A 12,431-nucleotide genomic window follows, 5' to 3' on the forward strand; every position below is an offset into this window, starting at 1 on the left:
CTCTTTGTGACTTACTCTTTATTTCCCCTTTGTGAACCTTGCTCTTCTCAGGCAGCCGAAGTTTTTTTGTGTCTAACCTAACCTCATATAGTATCTCAAACATTCACTGGATTTTACTTACTATTTTCTGGACATTTTCTACATTATACTATTTTTGAGGTGAAAAGGACTAAAAATTGTGTGCAGTATTTCCTGTACATTATAAATAGGGTAAGACAAGGATATTATGTTCTGATATTTCTAATAACTTTTTGGCTATTTCTGAATATTATAATGTCTTTATTTTACACAGCAGTACCTTAAACAGATGTTAACAATGACAGTATCACTTTTCTGGGTTGCAGACCATGACTTGGACCCTTAACTTATAAGGAAAATTACCAAATTTCCCAAGATGCATACTTTTACTACCCTGATAAAATTAAACTATTTCCACTAACCATTTTATCTATGTAATACTGCAGTTTAATCCCAAATAGTTGCTTCTCCACAGAAAGAATTCATAGATTTATCATACACTTATACCAATAGGCAGGCTCTGAACCCTTTTACCTCTGAAATTATCAAATAAATTTGCCTACCATTCTGATCCCCAAGGGAACCTATTAACAATTCTTTATGCAGAGAAATGTCATTTTGTGTTTACATTTTTGTTTCTTTAAGTCAATGTGCTGTTACTTTTTTAAAAAAATTATTCTTCACCTTGCTCAAAAAAGGATGTAACAAAAAATTTTTTCAACCCCCTAGTAATTCAACATTAGTCCTTAGAGACAGTGGCCTAAGGCATGTCATGAAAAACATCCCAAGTCCTCTTTCCTCTCTCACTTATTTTCTCAATTTAGTCAATTAAATCCTACCCATTCTACCTAAACAACTTTTAAATTCTGTGTTTCCTGCAACTATCCCAGTTCAAACTCTTCTCATTTCTTTCCTAGATTATCATAATAACCTTCTACTGGTCTCCTGCCTTCCCATCTCACCCTTCTCCAAGTCTTCAGAGACTCTGTCCTAAAATTACAATTGGGAGGGAGGGGAGTGGGAAATAGAATCAATATGATTATGCTACTCACCTATGTAAGATCAATCACTGCCTAAAGAATAAAATCTAAAGTCTGTGGAGTGACTTACCAAAGCCTTTGTGATCTTACCCATATCTTCCACAACTGGTTATTCCTTGTCCACCTTGCCACACTATCCTTGTACATGTAGCTACACAACCCTGTCACACAATACCTCCCAGTCATAAAGCACGACAAAGGTAACCTCCTCCTCTTATCCTTCTAAAGCCCCTGAACCACTGTCTCTTTTCCCTAAGCACAGTGAAATCACTTCCCTAGCCTCTGCCCACATTGGTACGCCCTTCTATTATTACAGAGCCTGTTAAGTTTGTCACCATACATACCAATTTTCATCAGTAAAGAAGTAAGTTAAGGCAGGTTAAAAAACAAAATGAAACAGGCCTTGCAAACAAATGCAGTGTAAAATTACTGTGTAATTTTGGCATATTTGTCTGGGAATCTTCTTATGTCTCACCTCCAAAATGAGGTAACATTCTGCAAAGTATCTCACACATAAATTTATTTTCCTCTCCCCAAATAAAGCAAAACATGAGGTGTTTAAACACGGTTAAATCTTTTAATATTTGTTAAATAAAAGAAATTTCCTACAACTGATTTATAACATGCTTCCTGAACTGACTTCTAAAGTGGTGAGTCAACATTTCTCAATAGAAAACCAGACCAATATGGACAATTAACTTAAAACTTATTATCCAAAATATACTGGCTTGGTATTAAACAGAGCCCAAAGAGACAGGAAGTTCAGCTATTTATGTCTTTGAAATGGAGACTGAGTTCACATCTCCAATATAAAGATCTGAATTTTTAGTGTGCAGTATGGCTGCCTTAACCTCAATGAATAAACTTTTAAAATTGTGTTTTATCTTCCCCTAAATGGCTCATGGCTAGGCAGGCAAAATAATATGCCCCAAAGATACCCACATTCTAAACCTTGGGAAGCTGTGCATATGTTAGTATACACAGCAGAAGAGAACTACAGTTGTAGATGGCATTGAGGTTGCTATTTGGCTAACCGTAATATAGGAAGATTATTCTGGATTATCAGGGTGGGCCTAAGGTAATCACAGGGGGTCCTTAAAATGTGGAAGAGGGAGCAGTTAAGAGAAGGAAATGTGACAAATGACTGAAGCAGTGACAGTGATGTGATGTGAAAGCTTGACCTGCCCTTGCTGGCTTTTAAGGTGGAAGAAAGGGGCCATTAGACAACAAATAAGGGCAACTCCTAGAAGCTAGAAAGGCCAAGGAAATCAATTATCTCTCAAAGTCTCCAGAAAGGAACACAGCTCTGCCAACACCTTGATTTTAGCCCAGGGAGACCAATGTCAAACTTTTAACCTCCAGAATAGCAAGATTCTAAATTTGTGTTTATGTCACCAAGTTAGTGGTAATTTGTTACCACAATAGAAAATCCCTCCTCACTTTTTAATTTTCAACAACTCCTTTAGAGACCTTAAGCCAAAATGAATACACCTGGCACATGGCAAAATCATGTTTAAGAATTCCTAATGGGAAAGGAGAACATTTTATTCTATAAAGCTTAAGTTTACAAAGGAAAATGCCCCCACAGAAGGTTCTACTGCTAGTATAGCTCAGTAGGTATTATTGAGCCAAACCACTGGTAACAACTATAAACTCTAAAAAATACAAAATTTCTTTTAAAAAATAAAAACAGAGGGAGGGGCCAAGATGGCGGCATGAGTAGGGCAGTGGAAATCTACTCCCAAAACCATATATATTTTTGAAAATACAACAAATACAACTAATCCTAAAAGAGAGACCAGAAGATACAGTACAACAGCCAGACTACATCTACCTCTGCGAGAATCCAGAACCTCATGCACCGGGTAAGAGACAAGCAGCGGTCCGGCGGGACCCGAGGGCCATCCCTACCCCAGCTCCCAGGCGAGAGGAGAGGAGTTGGAATGGGGAGGGAGAGGGAGCCCAGGACTGCTAAATACCCAGCCCCAGTCATCCGCACCAGAAGCTCAGAAACACATTGCGTGGTGTGCTGGATATTAGGAAAACGGAGCAGTAAAATCTGCGAGCGGGTCACGCAGCCGGCACCCCTGGGACAAAAGAAAAGCGAGTGCTTTCTGAAAGTCTTAAAGGGACATGGGCCTCACAACAGGATGGCAGCATCTCGGCACACTCAGCCCAGCAGCTGAGAATCCCGGTGAACTCCAGGCGCCCTAACCCCCTGGGTGACAGCACAGCTCAGAAGACCGTCATGGTAATAAAAGCACCCCATCCCTTCCCCCTCAAGCGTGACCCTGCCATAGCAGGGAAGCAGCTGCGGGAGCGGCTGCGCCCACAGCAACTGCCCAGAGCCTCCTCCACAACCACCAGGGCCAGACTCAGAGGCCCTGCTGGAACGCGGCAGCCCAGTCCAGACAGAGGAAGCTGAGACAGGGCACGAAAGGTCGACATTCTCGGAGGAGAACACAACCGGCGCGCCTGCCTCTCCCCATGGGGCTCTGGGCTGCCCTGATGGCTACCCCACCCACGGCGGCTCAGAAAAAAAAAAAAACAGAAGCGGCACCTCGTGTACGGAGACATTGTTCTCCCAACTGAACATGCGCAAACTGCCTTCGACTACCTCTATCGTCATGAAAATGCAGAGGAATTTGATCCAGTCAAGAATTACCCAGACAACCCCTGAGAGGGAGCCTAGGGAAATAGATTTAACCAATCTTCCTGAAAAAGAATTCAAAATAAAGGTCATAACCATGCTGACGGGCCTGCAGAGAAATATGTAAGAGCTAAAGGATCAGGTTGGGAGGGAAATTACAGAAATAAAATTATCTCTGGAAGGACTTAAGAGTAGACTGGATGAGGTACAGAAGGCCATTAACGGAATAGAAATCAGAGAACAGGAACACAGAGAAGCTGAGGCAGAGAGAGATAAAAGGATCTCCAGGAATGAAAGAACATTAAGAGAACTGTGTGACCAATCCAAAAGGAACAATATTCACATTATAGGGGTACCAGAAGAAGAAGAGAGAGCAAAAGGGATAGAAAGTGTCTTTGAAGAAATAATTGCTGAAAACTTCCCCAAACAGGGTGAGGAAATAGGCTCTCATACCATGGACACCCACAGAACTCCCAAAAGAAGGGACCCAAGGAGGACAGCATCAAGACATATAATAATTAAAATAGCAAAGATCAAGGACAAGGACAGACTATTAAAGGCACCCAGATAGAGAAAAAAGGTGACCTACAAAGGAAAATGCATCAGGCTACCATCAGACTTCTCAAAACAAAGCTTACAGGCCAGAAGAGAATGGCATGATATATTTAATGCAATGAAACAGAAGGGCCTCAAACCAAGGATACTGTGTCCAGCACGATTATCATTTAAATATGAAGGAGGGATTAAACAATTCCCAGACAAGCAAAAGTTGAGGGGATTTGCCTCCTACAAACCACCTCTACAAGATATTTTAAAGGGACTGCTCTAGATGAAAGCACTCCTAATGCTAAATAAATGTCACCAGAGAAAATAAAATCATGTCAAAGAAAGCAGACCAAACAAATACAAACTAAAGGCAAAAAATAAAATCAACTACTCACAAAAGCAGTCAAAGGAAACACAAAAGAGTACAGAATAAAACACCTAACATATAAAGAATGGAGGAGGAGGAAAAAAAAGGGAGAGAAATAAAGAATCATCAGACTGTGTTTACAATAGCTCAATAAGTGAGTTAAGTTACACAGATAGTAAAGAAGCAACCTTCGAACCTTCGGTCACCATGAATCTAAAACCTGTGATGTCAATAAGTACGTATCTTTCAATAACCACCCTAAATGTAAATTTCCTGAATGGACCAATCAAAAGACACAGAGTAATAGAATGGATAAAAAAGCAAGACCCATCTATATGCTGCTTACAAGAAACTCACCTCAAACCCACAGACATGCACAGACTAAAAGTCAAGCGATAGAAAAAGATATTTCATGCAAACAACAGGGAGAAAAAAGCAGGTGTTGCAGTACTAGTATCAGACAAAATAGACTTCAAAACAAAGAAAGTAACAAGAGACAAAGAAGGACATTACATAATGATAAAGGGCTCAGTCCAACAAGAGGATATAACCATTTTAAATATATATGCACCCAACACAGGAGCACCAGCATATGTGAAACAAATACTAACAGAACTAAAGGGGGAAATAGACTGCAATGCATTCATTTTGGGAGACTTCAACACACCACTCACTCCAAAGGACAGATCAACCAGACAGAAAATAAGTAAGGACACAGAGGCACTGAACAACACACTAGAACAGATGGACCTAATAGATATCTACAGAACTTTACATCCAAAAGCAGCAGGATACACATTCTTTTCAAGTGCACGTGGAACATTTTCCAGAATAGACCATATACTAGTTAACAAAAAGACACTCAGTCAATTCAAAAAGACTAAATTCTACCAACCAACTTCTCCGACCACAAAGGTATAAAACTAGAAATAAATTGTACAAAGAAAACAAAAAGGCTCACAAACACATGGAGGCTTAACAACATGCTCCTAATTAATCAATGGATCAATGATAAAATAAAAAAAGAGATCAAGCCAATAAATATGAGAGATGCCCTCTCAAAAAAAAAGAGATAAAGCAATATATGGAAACAAATGACAACAACAGCACAAAGCCCCAACTTCTGTGGGACGCAGTGAAGGCAGTTCTAAGAACAAAGTATATAGCAATCCAGGCCTACTTAAAGAAGGAAGAACAATCCCAAATGAATAGTCTAAAGTCACAATTATTGAAATTGAAAAAGAACAACAAATGAGGCCTAAAGTCAGCAAAAAGAGGGACATAATAAAGATCAGAGAAATAAATAAAATTGAGAAGAACAGAATAGAAAAAAAAAAAAATCAATGAAACCAAGAGTTGGTTTTCAGAGAAAATAAACAAAATAAATAAGCCCCTAGCTAGACTTATTAAGAGAAAAAGAGAGTCTACATACATCAACAGAATCAGAAACAAGAAAGGAAAAATCACAACAGACCACACAGAAATACAAAGAATTATTAGAGAATACTATGAGAATCTGTATGCTAACAAGCTAGAGAACCTAGAAGAAATGGACAACTTCTTAGAAAAATACAACCTTCCAAGACTGACCAAGAAAAAGAAAATCTAAACAGACCAATTACCAGCAATGAAATTGAATCAGTAATCAAAAAACTACCCAAGAGCAAAACCCCAGACCATATGGATTTACCGTGGAATTTTATCAGACAGAGAAGACATCATACCCATTCTCCTTGAGGTTTTCAAAAAAATAGAAGAGGGAATATCTCCAAACATTCTATGAAGCCAGCATCACTCTAATACCAAAACCAGGCAAAGACCCCACCAAAAAAGAAAATTACAGACCAATATCCCTGATGAACATAGGTACAAAAATACTCAACCAAATATTAGCAAACCGAATTCAAAAATACATCAAGATGATCATACACTTTGACCAAGTGAGATTCATCTCAGGGATGCAAGGAGGTACAACATTCAAAATCCAGCAACATCATCCACCACATCAACAAAAAGGATGACAAAAACCACATGATCATCTCCATAGATGCTGAAAAAGCACTTGACAAAATTCAACATCCATTCATGATAAAAACTCTCAGCAAAATGGGTATAGAGGGCAAGTACCTCAACATAATAAAGGCCATATATGATATACCCACAGCCAACATAATACTTAACAGCAAGAAGCTAAAAGCTTTTCCTCTGAGATCGGGAACAAGACAGGGATGCCCACTCTCCCCACTGTTACTCAACATAGTACTGGAGGTCCTAGCCACGGCAATCAGACAAAACAAAGAAATACAAGGAATCCAGATTGGTAAAGAAGAAGTCAAACTGTCACTATTTGCAGATGACATGATATTGTACATAAAAAACCCTAAAGACACCACTCCAAAACTACTAGAACTAATATCAGAATTCAGCAAGGTTGCAGGATACAAAATTAATACACAGAAATCTGTTGCTTTCCTATACACTAACAATGAACTAGCAGAAAGAGAAATCAGGAACACAGTTCCATTTACAATTGCATCAAAAAGAATAAAATACCTAGGAAAAACCTAACCAAGGAAGTAAAAGACCTATACCCTGAAAACTACAAGCCACTCTTAAGAGAAATTAAAGAGGTCACTAACAAATGGAAACGCATTCCATGCTCTTGGCTAGGAAGAATTAATTTGTCAAAATGGCCATCCTACCTAAAGCAATCTACAGATTCAATGCAATCCCTATCAAAATACCAACAGCATTCTTCGATGAACTGGAACAAATTGTTCTAAAATTCATATGGAACCACCAAAAACCCCGAATAGCCAAAGCAATCCTGAGAAAGAAGAATGAAGTGGGGGGTGGGGGTGGGGGTGGATCTCGCTTCCCAACTTCAAGCTCTACTACAAAGCCACATTAATCGAGACAATTTGGTACTGGCACAAGAACAGAGTCACAGACCAGTGGAACAGAATAGAGAGTTCAGATATTAACCCAAACATATATGGTCAATTAATATTTGATAAAGGAGCCATGGACATACAATGGCAAAATGACAGTCTCTTCAACAGATGGTGCTGGCAAAACTGGACAGCTACATGTAGGAGAATGAAATTGGACCATTGTCTAACCCCATACACAAAAGTAAATTCAAAATGGATCAAAGACCTAAATGTAAGTCATGAAACCATAAAACTCTTAGAAAAAAACAAAGGCAAAAACCTTTTAGAAATAAATGTGAGTGAACTCTTCTTGAACATATCTCCCCGGGCAAGGAAAACAACAGCAAAAATGAGCAAGTGGGAGTATATTAAGCTGAAAAGCTTCTGTACAGCAAAAGACACCATCAATAGAACAAAAAGGAACCATACAGAATGGGAGAATATATTTGAAAATGACAGATCCGATAAAGGCTTGACGTCCAAAATGTATAAAGAGCTCACCACCTCAACAAACAAAAAACAAACAATCCACTTAAAAAATGGGCAGAGGAACTGAACGGACAGTTCTCCAAAAAAGAAATACAGATACCCAACAGACACATGAAAAGATGTTCCACATCGCTAATTATCACAGAAATGCAAATTAAAACTACAATGAGTATCACCTCACACCAGTAAGGATGGCTACCATCCAAAAGACAAACAACAACAAATGCTGGCAAGGCTGTGGAGAAAGGGGAACCCTCCTACACTGCTGGTGGGAATGTAAATTAGTTCAACAATTGTGGAAAGCAGTATGGAGGTTCATCAAAATGCTCAAAATAAACTTACCATTTGACCCAGGAATTCCACTCTTAGGAATTTACCCAAAAAACACAGCACTCCAGTTTGAAAAAGACAGATGCACCCCTACGTTTATCGCAGCACTATTTACAATAGCCAAGAAATGGAAGCAACCTAAGTGTCCATCAGTAGATGAATGGATAAAGAAGAGGTGGTACATATACACAATGGAATATTATTCAACCATAAGAAGAAAACAAATCGTACCATTTGCAACAACATGGATGGAGCTAGAGGGTATCATGCTCAGTGATATAAGCCAGGCAGAGAAAGACAAGTACCAAATGATTTCACTCATCTGTGGAGTACAAGAACAAAGAAAAAACTGAAGGAACAAAACAGCAGCAGAATCACAGAACCCTAGAATGGACTAACAGTTACCAATGGGAAAAGGACTGGGGAGGATGGATGGGAAGGGAGGGATAAGGGGGTGGTGGGGAGAAGAAAAGGGGGCATTATGATTAACATGTATAATGGGGTGGGGCACAGGGAGGGCTGTGCAACACAGAGAAGACAAGTAGTGATTCTACAGCATCTTACTATGCTGATGGACAGTGACTGTAATGGGGTTTGTGGGGAGACTTGGTGATGGAGGGAGTCTAGTAAACATAATGTTCCTCACGTAATTATAGATTAATGATACCAAAATAAAAAAAATAAAAAAATAAAAAATAAAAAAAACTTTGTGAAGGTATTCCAGAACAATCAAACGAAGGCATTTGGGGAACACAGGGGGGAACCCATACTGAGAAGCCAACAAAAGGTGGGGTTTTTTTGTTTTTCTCTCTATGTCTTTCAGTCTATCCTGTGCTGGGCAGTTAAGTCCAAGAGAAAACCTGCAGCCTTAACGGCTTGAAGAACCACAGAAGAGTCTGGGACAACCACAGGCTGGGAAAGTAGGAAATCAGAGAAAAGGAAGAGCCAGAGAGAAGTCCCCAAATGTGTGGTTGACCCAAAACCATGCATGCACATGTGGCCAACTCCAAGCAGTTCTGCCAGACGAACTGAGCCAGTATCTGAGCTGCTGCCTACAAGGAAGTTACATTGCAGTTTGAGTTCAATTGCGTTAACTGGCTCCAACAACAAAAACAAAAAACACTCTTTTCAGGAATTAAAATCTAGAGGCTGTATGACATATTGTTCACAATGTCAAGGATACAATGCAAAATTGCTCAACATACCAGCAACAAAAAAGGAAACTACACCCATTTTCAAGAAAACAGACAATTTGACAATCCATGGAGATTACCAAACATCTTCAGAACTGCTACATCCAGACTTAAGAAAATAATGGAAAAATTTATTCAATGAATGAAAAAAAAACCCACAAATAGAAACTATAAAAGAACATCAAATGAAAATTCTAAAACTGAAAACAGAGTCCTTGAAAGTGCTACCACAACCCTCTTACCCCTACTAATGGTAGTGGGTAGGCAGCGGCCTCGGAGTGAGGCAGTGATGAATTGTAAAATGGTGCCATGGGCAATTACTGAAAGAAAGAAGCAAACAGGCCTATTCTGAGTTTGTCTTGCTCCATAGTTCATAATTTCTTAGGCAATTCTTGATAATCACTCAAGAAGGCATTACTGCACTTTACAGAGAAAATGAGATAGATTAAGATATATGGTTTAAGGTCACACAACTAGTGTCTTCCAGGCACTTAAAGACACAGTAGTACCAAGTTCTGGATATTTTTAAAGCAATGATGAGCTGGAAAAAACTGGCAGAAATAGTAAGTTTCTTTGAAAAATGTAAATTGTTTCTTTAAATGTTTCTTTTTTAGGGAAGGAACTTTATTAGTGGGACCTCTTTGCTTAAAATTTTTACTGATTTTTGCTAGGTCATTCTGATATCCACAATTTGTAAAAAGTTAGAAAGATCTGGTTATGTAGGTTATAGAATATCCTCAAAATGGAATGCTATGCAGCATTAAGAATGACTGAAAACGTTTACTGATTAGGAAAAATGATCAAAATGTATCATAGGAAAAAACAGGCTGGAAAAATGATCAAAATGTATGATGGGAAAAAACAGGCTACAAATCTGTTAACAAAAGCATCCAATTTTTACAAACAAAAAATTCTGTTATGTTAACATTTTGGTAATTTCCAGGTTAATGAGACTATGGGTGATTTTTATTTTATGAGCTGTTTTATTTGCTGTTCCTAAAATTATGTTTTTCCTACACTGTATTGTGTAATAGAAAATTAACCTTGTAAATCAAACCATCATGCTGTGCACCTTAAAACTTACATAGAGATGTTTAGAAGAATGAACAAAAAAAATTAAACTTATATATCAACTCAACAAATATTCATTGGGCACACGCTGCATACCAGGTAACATTTGCAATAAGAAAAATAAGGTTGAAGAAACTAACATAAAACTTGATGAAAATTTTCTTCCACTACCTGAAAGTTACTGTTCTTTTTCACTGTTAAAACTGCTTTTTCAATTTATACCTCTAAGCCCTTTGCGTCAAGAACAGACGAAACTAAAATCTATTTGTACTTTCATTTCTATCCTTTCTACTAACAGACAAGATCTGATCCTCAACTCTCACCTGAGGTTCTGCAAGAGCTTCTTATCTATTTGGTCTCCGTGCCTCTGGCTCCAAGCCTATTCCATCCTCAGTTCCATCCAGTGATCCATCCCACACAGAAAACTGACCATGTCTGTCTACTCCTCAAAAATCCTTCACTGACTCCTCACTACCTCTAATATCAAGTCAAATTCTTTGGCATGGCACGCAAGGTATACTGGCCTTGCCCACCTTATTTCATGTTGGAACTCATTTTACCTCCAACAAGAGTCCAGCAACACAGCTTGAGAGTCCTCATAGGCACCAAGCTTTTTCTTACCAACTATCAGAGTCTTTTATCTTATCCATTCCACCTAGAATATCCTTTCCCCAATCCATCTGATCCTACCCCAAACTATTAGTACTGCCTCCAGAAAAAAAATCTTGTACTACCTTTAAACCAAACTCGATGACCTATTCATAATTCTAGTCCTGTGCTTTTTCACAGTATGACATTTAAAGTTCCTCTTATGTAAGATTATTAACTCCACAAGAATAGATTCTCTAAATCTGTTTCTTATCTGTAATATGGACAAATAATAGTACCAACCTTGTAAATGAGATTTAGAATGTAAATATTTAACACGGTGCTTTGCACACAGAAAAGCAGTCACCAAATGTTACCTATCCTTATTATCCACATTGCTACCTGGAGCTCAGCAGCACATGACCCACAAGACTTCAATGTTCACTAAAAGACTAAACTCTGCAAACTAGAATACTCTTTATTTTACAACTTAGGAAACAGAAAAACAACACAAAATCACAAAGCTTAGAAAAGGCAGTGAAAGTCCTGAACTCATTCTATACTAATATGCACCAACTCCCTCTCTTCTGCTGAGAACTGACTCACCCTTTCTATTTTACTACTAGGAAAAAAGGCTTCTTTCCAGTAAATGCCCTGTTGCAATCGTCATTTCTGGAAAATGCATTCTTAACTTGAACGAATGTTTCAACCTCTCGAGATTCAGTATTTTTTTTACTATGAGATGTACTTGAATCTCAAAAGTTCGTTCCAGCTCTAAAACCTGCTGGGTGATGTTCTTTCACGAGTTAAGTTTGATACGATCATTTACCGAACTTTTCCGATATGCAAAGCACAAATGCAGTAAATGAAGCAGTGGTCACCCCTCTCTTGGCTTAAGGAAACGCTTATTAAGCTTTCACAAACAAGCCAGAGCCTACAATTTCAGAGTTTTCTTCAGTACGCTGCAACCTGAGAGCAACACGTTTCCCAGGTTTCACACGCAAGGGGACTCCTCCGGGGACTAGGCTCTCGGAAACAGATCTAGCCCACTCAAGGCAGGCCTGTTCCACGCTATAAAGAAACAGCACAGAACAGACCACCGACAGGCCCCTCCTTCACTCTCCCCTTGACTGAATTAGGCGTAAACTTCCCAGTCCTGTGGGGGAGGCCACGCATCCGCGGCAGCTACATTTGCCGACCCTCCCT

At 38.9% G+C, this 12,431-nt stretch overlaps 1 protein-coding gene across 2 annotated transcripts in view; it reads right to left on the minus strand.

Annotated features, from left to right (window-relative positions):
• Positions 1–12,431, minus strand: part of NDUFV2 (NADH:ubiquinone oxidoreductase core subunit V2) — a 47,768-nt gene that overhangs the window by 34,986 nt on the left and 351 nt on the right. The window lies entirely within an intron of this gene.

This window comes from Manis javanica, chromosome 9, assembly GCF_040802235.1.
Source record: "Manis javanica isolate MJ-LG chromosome 9, MJ_LKY, whole genome shotgun sequence".
Taxonomy (NCBI): Eukaryota; Metazoa; Chordata; class Mammalia; order Pholidota; family Manidae; genus Manis; species Manis javanica.